The 15,059-nt window shown below is 34.6% G+C and overlaps 2 long non-coding RNA genes across 2 annotated transcripts in view; both read left to right on the forward strand.

The window, feature by feature from the left end:
* The first annotated feature begins 1,661 nt into the window (after positions 1 to 1,661).
* LOC141278868 (uncharacterized) lies at positions 1,662 to 6,493 on the forward strand. The gene is made up of 3 exons (XR_012332263.1): positions 1,662 to 1,676; positions 2,954 to 3,051; positions 6,427 to 6,493. It is a non-coding gene; the product is annotated as an uncharacterized lncRNA (long non-coding RNA).
* Positions 6,494 to 6,533: 40 nt separating this feature from the next.
* LOC141278870 (uncharacterized) overlaps positions 6,534 to 15,059 on the forward strand; it is an 86,750-nt gene continuing 78,224 nt past the window's right edge. The window contains exon 1 of the long non-coding RNA XR_012332265.1: positions 6,534 to 6,615. This is a non-coding gene — a long non-coding RNA (uncharacterized lncRNA). The remainder of the gene's footprint in view (positions 6,616 to 15,059) is intronic.

The following is a 15,059-nucleotide window of genomic DNA, read 5'->3' on the forward strand; positions in this document are numbered from 1 at the left end:
ACTGAAAATGTATTGGGGACATCTTTGTTCTAGTGAAAGAGCAGAATTAGGGAGTAACATGAGGTGGGTGTTTACTATTGACATTTAATAGGCAGGGTCCTGATATACCAAACTTCCAAACTTCCTATATACCTAGAATAATTCTACACAGTAAAGAATTGGGACACCTAAAATCTCAGTAATACCTACATTGAAAACTGCTGAATGGAAATCGGCTAAAAAGAAGGCATGTCTACAGAAATATATTGGAAGGATTTAATTAGACTTTTGGCCATTCATACAACACAGAGTCTAGGTTATTCATATACTGACTCTCTTTGATATCTCTCAATAACTGGCTTAATAAAAGGATTTTGATTTGAAGAGACCCTCCAAAGTATATTATGCCATCATCTTTTCTACAAGACTAATTTGTAATTAATATTATCACTTTGCACAATTGCTGACCTTGTCTTGAAAGGTTAAGAATGGTGAAATTAAATAGACATCCATTTTTATGTTACACCATTGGGAAACAATGGGATTATTTGTCTATGTATATGCCAACATACTGAAACTATTAACTCTTAAAATATGGCAACATGAGAAAAAGGAAAGAAATTACAGAGTGACAGCCCTCATCCAGATTTGAGTGGTGATCAGTGATCTAGAAGTTCAATGAAGATCAAGTTCTCTGGTTACATTACTCTTTTTCACAAGAGCCTCACCAGATCCCCATGATGATCTTTAAGTCGGTGATATAATACCTAATATTTACCGTTACCACTTGAAACTACACCAGAATGATTTTTTGCACATGAAAACGTGAGAGAGCTTGTGTTCTTTTGGCTAATTAGTGATGTATTCTAAATTGTTCTGAAATTTCAGTCCTGGAAATTCTCAGAATCATTAATAGTTTAAAATTCTGAGTATATGAGGTTGTATTCACCTTTAAATATTTTCCCACTAATATCTTATTAACATCAACTTGTAACTTGTGAATTGGAATCTTGTCTGTGTATTTTTAGTCTTTTTTTACTGGTTGTTAATTTAACTACCTGCTATCAACTTTTATACCATCTTCTTATAAAAACCAAACCAAAACAGACAAAAACAAAGTAGTAGCCCTGTCGTTGAATATTGCTTAATACTCAGACAACTGGGCTATATGAATACATTTCCTTAGGAAACAGGAAAATATGGCCCACCAGAGTAAAAAATAATGATAGAAAATATCAATGAGGAAGCCCAGTGTTTTGATTCATAGACAAAAACTTTAAATCAACTGGCTTTAGTATTCTCAAAAAGTTAAAGGAAAGCAATGTATAAACTAAATGAAAATGTCAATAAAGAGAAAAAATATATATAAAAGACCCAAATAGGAATTCCAAAAGTGAAATAACTAAGGTTAGAAGTTTAGAAATATTTTTATTCCATTGAGAAATAGGCAAACTCCAACATTAAAACTTAAAGGCATGTAACTAAATAGGTTTTTCTCTTTTCGTTGGCTTCTGGGAAACTCGCAAATATATATATATAGCCTTAGTATAGAAAATTGAGTCTTTAATACTCAATATGAATATTTAATTTTTATTCTCTTGGACTTTACATTACCAGGAATGTAAAGAAGGAAGGAAGGAAAGAAGAAACAAAGGAAACAAACTGAAGGAGAGGAAAAAAGAAAAAAAACAGTGATAGTAAGTTTTTACCCCTATGATACAAAACATGATGCCATGCAAATGTTAGACCTCCAAAAATATGTATTGCCTACTTCCTTAGAATATATTATCTTGTCTTCCTAAATTGTTTTAACTGACCTTTTCCATGGCATGTTTTCAAGTTTACTTATAAAATCCACTATTACATTAGCCAATGTACATGCATTGTAGAATACAATCATTATTTCATCACCAAATAATGTTCATATTCAATATCTCTTCTTTTTTATTTTCTTTTATAAGATTTCTTCTCTTTAATATTCTTCACTGGAATTGAGGTATAGAACACGCATATATATGCGTGTTCTAATGTATAACTACCTTTGCCTTAGTACACATTGGTCAAAGTGGTAATCTTAACAACTTCATCTCACTACAAATGTTCAGAGATTCACTAAGTTTTATACCCCGTTAACATCCATGCCTTCCTACTCCTTCATCCTCTGGGAATGCATATCCCTGAAAAATGTGCTTCTCAAATACGATGCTCTGTGGTGGTCCTGTACTTCAGCTAAAAGGGGGAAAGGAGATTGTGATTCTACTTCCTTTTTTTTTTTAATTAAATGAGAATAGTTTAGGATCTTTCATGATTTGTGCCTCATAGCAAACAAATCTTAGGCTGTTTTCAAATTAGCAGTTTCTCAACCGTTGTTCATACATTTCATAGGGTTTTAGAATCTCAGGAAGAGTATTAGAACCAACAGAAGAAGCATCTTTTTGATAACCCTAATATTGATCATTTAGCTTTGGATGAAGCATTTCCAGTCCCATTGTTTGAAAAAGAATTCTTTCTGTTTCATTCCATTGGATATTTGCTTATAAATCCACCCACATTTTCAGGATTTATCCTACGAAACAATATAGAAAAGAACTTATCTCTCTTCTTCATAAAGATACTGCAAATTCGGAACATAGCTACACCTTTGCTTCCAGTGTTCTTTTGGTTGAACAGTTTGCTTCACAATAGCTCTTGCACATATTGGCTTGAATTTTCCAGTGTTGTTAGAAATGCTCATTTATTACTGCAAACTGTTACAGTTAAGAGGTTTTCCTTAATTTATTATGTTAGTCTCCTGTTATTGTTTATTTAGGTGATTTTCACTTTTCATGGTTACAAATGGTGAAACAACTAATAACTATTTTTTCTTACATCTTGAAATACATTCTTAGGATAGATGCAAATGTTCAAATAGCTTAATTGTTTGGTAGGCATTTTTATTTCACTTTTATAAATTGTGTCTTGCATTGATTATTAGAGTGTTACCTGATTTTACAAATCACCCCAAGATGTATAATGGCTTGAAGAAAACAGAAGTGAATTTCTTGTTCCCCTAAATATTCTGTGTGGCTTCAGGTAGGTGGCAAGTTTGATGCAGGTGGGGAATTCTATATGTCTGTACCAGAAATTATGCTTTGAGAAAGACAGGGCTGTGCACCTCTTTTTCACTCTTCCTGTCTTCACTGATTAAGCCAGAGATGAGATCACATAGTAGGTCCTCAATAAATATATTGAATGGATGAATGAATTGATAGGAAAATAATTGGAAAAGAAAGGGAAAAATATGCTAACTTGAGAGATAAGGAGGTCCTAGGACAGACATTAAAAGCCCTCTAGCTCAGATGAGAAGATTATAACCCCCACTGAAAATTCTCTGTTCTTTGGAATCACATTCTGCAGTTTCCAAAGATTTAACACTTCTCTGGTTTTCCCCTTAACTACCTCTGAGCCACTCTTTATATATATATATAGAGAGAGAGAAACTACTCTTTCTCTGTTTTCTCTTTAAAAAATAAATCAGTTGTTCTTTTTTTATTGAATGGTGCTAGGTACTTAATATGATAGATTACTATTTTATCTATTTCTCCAAACAGCCCTGAGAGAAAGGTATTAGCTACATTTTATTTAAATAAAAAAATCAATAAAAACTATTGTTTAGGAAGTGATAGCACATACAAATAATCCCATTGCTAGTAAGCAATAAAACAAGAATGTTATCTTTAGTTTACAACTCTAGTGCATTTCCTTTTCACTGGGTTGGTGAATTATCATTGCTTTGTTTCTCTCTTTTCCTCTTCTCTCCTCTCCTCTCTTCTCTCTGATTTATGTAAGTCTCCGCGTCATGTCATCATCTGTAGTTTAGATACTTGTCCCTGGATGTGGGTTCTAAAGCCATATAAAGGAAGCTGTTCAGGGAGCTTTATTTTTCAGCAATATGGCCAAATGAGCTAGCAGGTCTTCCTCTTCTCAAATAAAATGCCATACATTTCCTAATGACTCCCACAGCACCATATGAAGTTTTCTAGGTTTCTGTGGAATTAGATACTGCTGATTCTCCTCTCCATCAAATGCTGTCTCTCCTCTGCTTTCTCTGACCCAATTTCCTTCTGGTTTTCCTCTGACTTCTGTGGCTGTCCTGTATCAATATTTGCTATGTACATCTCTTTTCGACCAACCTCACAAATCTATTCAATAATATATTTTTTCTCACTCATCCAACTCTCTTGAGTGTTTTCATCTGTGGCCTCCACTCTCATTTATAAGCTTTTGGTATTTTGTTTATTTGTTATATTTGTTTATTTTATATACCAAATATCTATTATATGTTGAGCACTGTTCTTGATGCTAAAGATGCAGCAGTACGCAAGGGCAACAGAATCCTCTGCCTATACGTGGAGGTTAAATTTAAGAAGGGAAGATGGACAAAAAAAAAGTAACCATCAAGTGGGAAAATAATTGTTAAGAGAAATACAGCAGATTTAGTGACAGGGGCTGGCAAGTAGTGTGTTTTCTTTTTATAAGATGGTCACAGAAAACTTACATGATAAAGCCAAATATCAGCAGTGACCTGAAAGAGGTGAATGAATGACCCGGATGATATTTGGGGAAACACATTCCATACAAACAGAAGACTCTGTGTATGTTCTCTGTGTGGGAACATCAGGCAGGACAACGTGGTCGTGGTGAGGTAAATGTTTGGGGAATACTAAGAGATGAGGGAGAGATCATTTAGGGGCTGTTAGGCTATGTTAAAACTCTGGATTTTATTCAGTGTGATATGGGGTATCTGTGACAAGTTTTGAACAGAGGAGTGCTGTGATCTGATTTTGCAATTAAAGAATTCTCCTGGTGGCTCTTTGGAGTTTAGAGTATAGGTTTGCAAGTGTTGAAGCAGGTGACTAAATACAAAATTATAGCAATAGCTAAAACAAGGGATAATGGTGCTTAGAATAAGATCTTAGCAGTATGGGAGGTGACAAAATTTGCCGATTCTAGATACGTTTCAAAGATAAACGGAAAGAAACCAAACCTTTATATTGCCACCTTACAGTGCTTTGTTGAGCCCCCAGCATACATATTGATAGACTTATTTAATTTTTCTGCCTGCAAATACCATTGGCACCTCAAACTTACCACGCATAAACCAACATCAACCTTTATACCCAAATTGCCTCATAGCCATTGACCTTCCTGATTGATCTCAGAGAGGAAGCTATTCAGTGACATTCAACTACTAACTTTTCATATGTCATAGGCAGCTAAAAATAGTACTCCATCTCAGAATGGCTGTGAGAATTTAATGAAAACCTTTATCTATGCCTCTTGCTCTGTTACTTCTCCCTACTCTTGCCCATCCCCACACCCCCACCTGTACAATGTGTACTTAGAGATACTGAATTCCTTAGAGCAATAGTTTTCAAATATCTATCATTACCATAATCATTTTGGAAATTAGTTTAAATACAGATCCCCAGCCCCCTCACCGCCCCACCCCCCAAAATAAAGATTCTGATTTGTTAGGCCTTGAGTAAGGAACAGACATGTATGTTATTGTTTGTGTCCCCCCACCGCCCACCAAAGATCTCCAGGTGTTTCCAATTCTAATGATCAGCCAGGTTTTTGATGCACTAACACAGACTCCTCTGGAGGAAATCTGCTCTTTCTTAGTATCTTCCCTCTGTTTTCTCTGCCTGAATATGCTTTGCTATTTCTGTCAACCTGGAAAACTTTTTTCCCCTCCAAAGCATGATGAAATAGTATCTTCTTTGAAAACTCGCTTTATCACTTTATCTTTTCTCTATAGTGAGATTTTAGTGTGAAGAGTTTTCTTTTACTATATTTATCCACTATAATTTTTTTAACTTATATGTCTTTCTCCTCACTAGATTACAAAAGACTGAAGTATAGAGCATATATGCCTTCTTATTGCTGTTGTCTGGCATAGAATAATACATCTGTGTTAAACTTTCTTATAAGTTGCAGTCCCGCATTAGTTTTTAATGTAGTACTTATTAAAAGAGAATAAATGAAGGAAGGATAGAAGAATAAAGGAGGGAAGTAAGAAAGGAAGGAAAGAATGAAGAAAGAAATAATAGGGTTAACTTTCTACCCTCCACTCACAAGTGTTCCTACTTGATCATCTTAATTTTCACTTGTAAACCATTCACTTTTCCATGATGTGACCAAAGAAAGAAGCAACTTAATATCTTATTTCAGCAATACTAATATATCATGATAATTTTACCTATATTATCATTGGCATGATGTTTTTAATTTCAGTGGAGAAAAACACATTCTCACTGCTTTCTGTTTGTGTCTGGGTATACTTTTTCTGATGCCCAACTTATGTATGCCTCAGGTACAATCATTTATGTTCAGTTAAAGGGGTTAATGAATGGAAAAGCCATGCATATTATGAGATTTTGATGAGTTTGTTGTTATTTTTTTCAGTGGGAAATTTGGGGAGAAAAAGATTCAAATGGAGCATGACAATAACACATTAAAGAACTGAGCCCTGGGTCTACAATTCTGAATTGTGTGTCTGTGAACTAAAACGTCCAGAATTACAGGGCAATAAAAGTTTTGAAGTATTGAAGTGAGAACATAATAAACAAACTCCTTAGGGAAGAGATGGGGCAGGTTAGTCACTATAGACCAAATTATTTTGATTTCTTCTCAATTTCATAATCGAATGCATGTTAAAGATATATCCATTGAAGAGTACACAGTGTGCATATTGGTAAGAAATGTGAGTATAAATGACTAGGATTGTTCCTGGAGGTGGGGCTTAAAGTCATAAAAATAATTCCAGACTTCTTAATTTTTTAGCAGCTTTGCCAAGTGAGCTGATAGGCCTTCATCTCCTACAACTAAAAACACATACTAATGCTAAATGTGTTGTAATATCTTAAGAATTGCCTTATGATTATAACTGAGAATTCATATTCTATTCTTCATTGATAGCCTTACTATTAAAAGGTCACTGTCATGTTATGCTCCAGTGAAAGATGAGTCTTTGATCTAATAATAATTAGCCCCCATCACCTACTCATATATATGCTAGTTGAAGTTAAAAGCGTACTTTTGGTGTACAGCTCTGGGGAGATGCATGAGTGCGCCACATCTGTGGATGAGCAGAGAGCCCGACTTCTGATGTTTTTGGGCAAGTAGACTAAGATCAATAAGATGCAAATTTGGTGTGGGTCTACCACTTTATTGTGATTCCTTGGTTGTTTGGAGAATGAAATCCTATTCTACCTTTAACTTTTTCTTTGTAGATGGCAGTCATATAATAAGGAACCCACTGTAGCCAGATCATGGTGTAAAGATGTCTCTTAAATTTCATTTGTCACATCCAACTTGAGGTAGACTGCCACGGTCTTATCCATGTACTGTATATTGGTAGATTAGGATACAAATTTCTGCTTTTTTTTTTCATAAACTGAAACCAATATATATACACTTTTTTTTTTACAAGGCTATCGTTGAATCAGTAATTAATCCATAAAGATGCATTGGGAATGATTGGCATAAATTACATCACACTGTGTTCTTCTGGTGACCTATTCAGCCAAATACAAAATACTTCTTTTCAAACGTACCCAGAATACCTAGAAAATTGATATCTTGCATTTTAAGTAAAACCTTAATTTATTCTGAAAGGTAAAATTGTGTGCATTCTCTGATCATAATACAGCTAAAATTTAATTTAATAAGACATAGAGAAGCCAAGAAAAAGAATAGCCCAAACCTTTTAAGCTTTACTTTAAATGTTTCTTCCTCAATAATTTTGGGGTCATAAATGGAATAAAAAATACCACTAGAAGAAATTTAAGAAAAGTAAAAAAATATATATTAAATATATGAAATGTGAGCAAATTTTTACTTGGATAAATCTCCATAGCTATAAATGTTTTGATTATTATAAAGAACAATTGAAAATAAATGAAAAATAATTTAATCAAGTACCTAAAATCAACAAGAACATAACCTAAAGGTGGTATTAATACAATATATAAAAGCAGGAGTTAATGGATTAAAAAGCTGAAAATAATTACAATTGTAAAGTAAAATTTAGAGCTCTGTGGTAAAGATGAAAAAAAATAGCTCGAAGTGTGTGGTGATACAGATTTTTTTCTAATCAAGGTAGACAGGGACACTGGGTGATCTCCTAGTTCAAAGGATAGATTCTATTTAATATCCAGTGAACATCCTTTAACATTTACAAGGTTTCCAGCCAAGGTCTCAATTGGTAATGTTAAATTTGAACTGTCACTGACTTTGGGATAATACAGGCTAATCTTAACATAGAAGAGCTCTTACCAGAGCTTCAGGCCTCTGCAAATATATTATCTATATGTCTATAGTTACTTTTGACCTGTTATTCCTAGAACAATGTGTTTATCTGTGGCTATATCTGCTGATGCTTAGTGATGGTCATGATAATTGTATACTAATTAAGCTAATTACATAGTTATATAATATGATTAATATAGCTAAATAAGTATTATATAATTAAATAAAACAATATAATTAACTTGATAAAATTATGCCTAATTAAATCAATACTTGAACTACACAATAATAATCTTCATTATTACTGTATCTCTTAACTTTAAAATTACTTTTAAACTGGTGCTCTAAAAGCTAAATGATTACTTTGTGCCAGACTCAGAAAACTCCATTACACTGGGAAGGTTATAATGCAAAACAGTCTTATTTTTTCCACACCCTAGAAATTTAAGAATTCTTTATTATTCAAACAGGAAATAACAAACTTTTATTGTCATTTACTAAAAAAGGTTTAAAATGGACCAACCAATGATATTAACAAGGCTATGAGGGAGGCATGATTGCTTTATAAACATTTTAACATATCTTGGAATCATCACTTGACATTCAAATGTCTGACAGGCAAGGAAAAAATATTTCTTTTATTCAATAAATGTATTCTTTGTAGTATCTGAAGTTAGAAATATAGTGTTATTGAGTTACTAGACATACCTTCAAATATTGAAATTCGATTTCTATTATTTAATAATTAGATTTCTGATCATATAACACGGTTTTCTCTCAATTGATAGTTATTAATGAAACTTATTATATTTAGCGTTGTAAGTAATATTACAGTTTAGTGGGATGGAAAGGATAGAGAATTTATGAATGATGTATGATTTGGGGTGGATTTTGACATATAGTCAGTTTTTTTAAAACACACTTTGTTTTTTAGAGGAGTTTTAGAATTACAGCAAAATTGAGCAGAAGGTATAGAGATTTTCCATATACTCCCTGCCCCGACACATGCATAGTATCCCCCATCATCAACATCTTCCACCATAGTGGTACATTTTTTCCAATTGATGAATCTACATTGACACATCATTATCATCCAAAGTCAGTGGTTTACATTAGGGCTCACTCTTGGTGGTGTGCATTCTATGGGTTTAAACCAATTTATTATGACATGTTGCCACTATATGGACCATTTTCACCGTTCTAAAAATCCTCTATGTTCTGCCTGTTTACCTCTGTGCCTCTCCACCCACCAACCCCTGGAAAATCCTGACATTTTTCCTGTCTCCATAGTTTGCCTTTTCTAGAATGTCATATAGTTGGAATCATATTGTATATAGCCATTTAAGATTGGCCTCTTTCTCTTAGTAATATGCATTTAAGGTTCCTCCATGTCCTTTCATGGTTTGATAGTTCAGTTCTTTTTAGTTCTGAATAACAGTTTATAATCTGGATTTACCAGTTTATTTATCCATTCACCTACTGAAGAACATCTGGGTTGCTTCCAAGTTTGGGCAGTTATGAATAAATCTGCTATATAAACACCTGTGTATAGGTATTTTTGTCTATATGTTTTCAAATCCTTTGGATAAATATCAAAGAGAGCGATTTTTGGATTGTTTAATTAGAGTATGCTTAGTAAGAATTTGTTTTTACAAATGATTTTATTGACATTATTTATGTGATATATTTTATATTATCATCATAAAGATGTTTCCAAGATGTGATTTACTTATCTAGTCTTAGACACTTATTATTATAAGTGAAGACACCATTGTACAATGCTTACTTTGAAGCCAGGACTAACATTAGACATTTTTTGTTAGGAAAGAGAGGATACATTTCAAAGCCTAGAAAAGCTGACCCAGAATATAGCAAGGGCCTTGGAGAGATCTATCAGGAATGGCTTCAGTTCCCCAGTAGGGCTCCCTGGAGATCAGATTGTCAAGAGGAAGACAAGTGTTAAATACAGGCTGATTGAGGACCATGAAAGTAACTGGAATATGGACTTTAACACTAGGAACAATAATCATTCAACAAAATGGAGGAACCTAATAGACACTACATCTTAAGAACTAAGAATCAAGGGATCAATCCAAGAAGAAGATATAACAATTGTAAATATTTATGCACCTAACATAGGAGCACCTCAATACATAAGGCAAATGTTAACAGCCATAAAAGGGGAAATCAACAGTAACACAATCATAGTGGGGGACTTTAACACCCCACTTTGACCAATGGACAGATCATCCAAAACAAAAATAAATAAGGAAACACAAGCTTTAAATGACACATTAAAAAAGATGGACTTAATTGATATTTATAGGACATTCCATCCAAAAACAACAGAATACACTTTCTTCTCAAGTGCACACAGAACATTCTCCAGGATAGATCATATCTTGGGTCATAAATCAAGCCTTGGGAAATTTAAGAAAATTGAAATTGTATCAAGTATCGTTTCTGACCACAATGCTATGAGACTGGATATCAATTACAGGAAAACAAATCTGTAAAAAATACAAACACATGGAGGCTAAACAATATGCGAATAAATAACCAAGAGATCACTGAAGAAATCAAAGAGGAAATCAAAAACTATCTAGAAAAAAATGCCAATGAAAGCATGACGACACAAAACCTTTGGGATGCAGCAAAAGCAGTTCTAAGAGAGAAGTGTATAGCAATAAAATCCTACCTCAGGAAACAAGAAAAATCTCAAATAAACAACCTAACCTTGCACCTAAAGCAATTAGAGAAAGAAGAACAAAAATACCCCAAAGTTAGCAGAAGAAATCATAAAGATCAGCTCAGAAATAAATGAAGAAGAAATGAAGGAAACAGTAGCAGAGATCAATAAAACTAAAAGCTGGTTCTCTGAGAAGGTAAACAAAATTGATAAACCGTTAGCCATTCTCATCAATAAGAAAAGGGAGAAGGCTCAAATCAACAGAATTAGAAATGAAAAAGGAGAAGTAACAACTGACACTGCAGAAATACAAAGGATCATGAGAGATCACTACAAGCAACTACATGCCAGTAAAAGGGACAACCTGGAAGAAATGGACGAATTCTTAGAAAAGCACAACCTTCTGAGACTGAACCAGGAAGAAGTAGGAAATATCAGCAGACCAATTACAAGCAGTGAAATTGAAACTGTGATTAAAAATCTTCCAGCAAACAAAACCACAGGACCAGATGGCTTCACAGGTGAATTCTATCAAACATTTAGAGAAGAGCTAATACCTATCCTTCTCAAACTCTTCCAAAGTATAGCAGAGAGAGAAACACTCCTACACATTCTACAAGGCCACCATGACCCTGATACCAAAACCAGACAAAGATGTCCCCCAAAATGAAAATTACAGGCCAATATCACTGATGAACATAGATGCAAAAATCCTCAACAAAATACTAACAAACAGAATCCAACAGTACACTAAAAGAATCATACACCATGATCAAGTGGGTTTTATCCCAGTAATGCAAGGATTCTTCAATATATGCAAGTCAATCAATGTAATAAACCATATTAACAAATTAAAGGAGAAAAAACATATGATAATCTCAATAGATACAGAAAGAGATTTCAACAAAATTCAATACCCATTTATGATAAAAACTCTCCAGAAAGCAGGCATAGAGGGAACCTACCTCAACATAATAAAGGCCATATATGACAAACCCACAGCCAACATCATTCTCAATGGTGAAAAACTGAAACCATTTCCTTTAAGATCAGGAACAAGACAAGGTTGCTCTTTCTCACCACTGTTATTTAACATAGTTTTAGAAGTTTTAGCCACAGCAATCAGAGAAGAAAAAGAAATAAACAGAATCCAAATTGGAAAAGAAGTAAAACTGTCGCTGTTTGCAGATGACATGATACTATACATAGAGAATCCTGAAGATGCTACCAGAAAACTACTACAGCTAATCAATGAATTTGGTAAACTAGCAGGATACAAAATTAATGCACAGAGATCTCTTGCATTCCTATACACTAATGATGAAAAATCTGAAAGAGAAATGAAGGAAACACACCCATTTACCATTGCAACAAAAAGAATAAAATATCTAGGAATAAACCTACCTAGGGAGACAAAAGACCTGTATGCAGGAAAGTATAAGACTCTGATGAAAGAAATTAAAGATGATACAAACAGATGGAGAAATATACCATGTTCTTGGATTGGAAGAATCAACATTGTGAAAATGACTATACTACCTAAAGCAATCTACAGATTTAATGCAATCCTTATCAGACTACCAATGGCATTTTTCACAGAACTAGAACAAAAAATTTCACAATTTGCACGGAAACACAAAAGACCCCTAACAGCCAAAGTAATCTTGAGAGAGAATAACGGAGCTGGAGGAATCAGGCTTCCTGACTTCAGACTATACTACAAAGCTACAGTAATCAAGACAGTATGGTACTGGCACAAAAACAGAAATATAGATCAATGAAACAGGATAGAAAGCCCAGAGATAAACCCACGCACATATGGTCCCCTTATCTTTGATAAAGGAGGTAAGAATATACAATGGAGAAAAGACAGCCTCTTCAGTAAGTGGTGCTGGGAAAACTGGACAGCTACATGTAAAAGAATGAAATTATAACACTTCCTAACACCATACACAAAAATAAACTCAAAATGGATTAAAGACCTAAAGGTAAGGCTAGACACTATAAAACTCTTAGAGGAAAACATAGGCAGAACATTCTATGACACAAATCACAGCAAGTTCCTTTTTGACCGACCTCCCATAGAAATGGAAATAAAAACAAAAATAAATAAGTGGGACCTAATGAAACTTAAATCTTGCGCAAAAATGGGCAGAAGACCTAAATAGACATTTCTCCAAAGAACATATACAGATTTCCAACAGACACATGAAAGGATGCTCAGCATCACTAGTCATTAGAGAAATGCAAATCAAAACTGCAGAGGTGTCACCTCACACTGGTTCAGAATAACCATCATCAAAAAATCCACAAACAATAAATGCTGGAGAAGGAACCCTCTTGCCCTGTTGGTGGGAATGTAAATTGATACAGCCACTATGGAGAACAGTATGGAGGTTCCTTAAAAAACGAAAAATAGAACTACTATATGACCCAGCAATCCCACAACTGGGCATATACCCTAAGAAAACCATAATTTAAAAAGTGTTATGTACCACAATGTTCATTGCAGCACTATTTACAAGAGCCAGGGCATGGAAGCAACGTAAGTGTCCATCGACAGATGATAGGATAAAGAAGATGTGGCACGTATATACAATGGAATATTACTCAGCTATAGAAAGAAACAAAATTGAGTTATTTGTAGTGGTGTGGATGGACCTAGAGTCTGTCATACAGAGTGAAGTAAGTCAGAAAGAGAAAAACACCGTACGCTAACACATACATATGGAATCTAAGTAAAAAAGAAAAAAAAATGGTTCTGAAGAACCTAGGGGCAGGACAGGAATAAAAACGCCAATGTAGAGAACGGACTTCAGGACATGGGGAGGGGGAAGGGTAAGCTGGGACAAAGTGAGAGAGTAGCATTTGCATATATACACTACCAAATGTAAAATAGATAGCTAGTGGGAAGCAACTGCATTGCACAGGGAGATCAGCTCGGTAGTTTGTGACCACCTGGAAGGGTGGGATAGGGAGGGTGGGAGGGAGATGCAAAAGGGAGGGGATATGGGGATGTATGTATACATATAGCTGATTCACTTTGTTATACAGCAGAAACTAACACAATATTGTAAAGCAATTATACTCCAATAAAGATCTTTAAAAAAAAAAAGACTGAATATATGTACATATAAAAATAAATAAATAAAATGGGAAATGTTGTGCTTTGAAAAAAAACTAAGAAAAATATTCTTTCTGAAGAGTTTTCAAAGTATGGAAAGGAAAAGTTGCAGAATAATAGGTCACAGCCTTTTTCATCTTTTCTGTCTCAAGTGAGGGTTATCCTAGAAATTTAGAGACATAGAATCTACTGTTGAGATCAAGTGGGTTCAGCTACGTGGAGAAGAATGATGCTGGGACTAGAGGGTCAGGCAAAGCCCAGTCAGTACATCCCAGTTTAGCTATGACTGGAAATGTAAGCATTTAGCCTTGGGTTTTATGTGGGAAAATGATAAAAATCTCTGTTTTCATGACTGGATAGAGTTGTTACTGCTAATATAGTTGTCAGTGGTTTATTGGACCATGTCTTATATGCCTTTGCTGGTAACCAAAATTGTCCATGTATCCTATTAACAGAATGGATTTCTGTTACCGTTTCAATGTCATTCTTTTAAGAGTTTAAAAGAATGAGTTTATTAGCATGCTTAGCACACTTTCTCCTGATATATTTTTTTAATAAATTTATTTATTTCGTTTTTGGCTGTGTTGGGTCTTCATTGCTCAGCACGGGCTTTCTCTAGTTGCCTTGATCGGAGGCTACTCTTCATTGCAGTGTAAGGGCTTCTCATTGTAGTGTCTTCTCTTGTTGCGGAGCACCAGCTCTAGGTGCACGGGCTTCAGTAGTTGTGGCACGCAAGTTTAGTAGTTGTGGCTCGCGGGCTCTAGAGTGCAGGCTCAGCAGTCGTGGCACGCGGGCTTAGTTGCTCTGTGGCATGTGGAATCTTCCCAGACCAGGGCTTGAACCTGTGTTCCCTGCATTGGCAGATGGATTCTTAACTACTACTCCACCAGGGAAGCCCTCTGCTGATATTTTCTTAAGTCACTACAGAAAGACAGAAATTAGGGAGAACCTGCTCTGTATGACCTAGTTTCTTCT

The sequence above is a fragment of the Tursiops truncatus genome, chromosome 6, assembly GCF_011762595.2.
Source record: "Tursiops truncatus isolate mTurTru1 chromosome 6, mTurTru1.mat.Y, whole genome shotgun sequence".
Lineage (NCBI taxonomy): Eukaryota > Metazoa > Chordata > Mammalia > Artiodactyla > Delphinidae > Tursiops > Tursiops truncatus.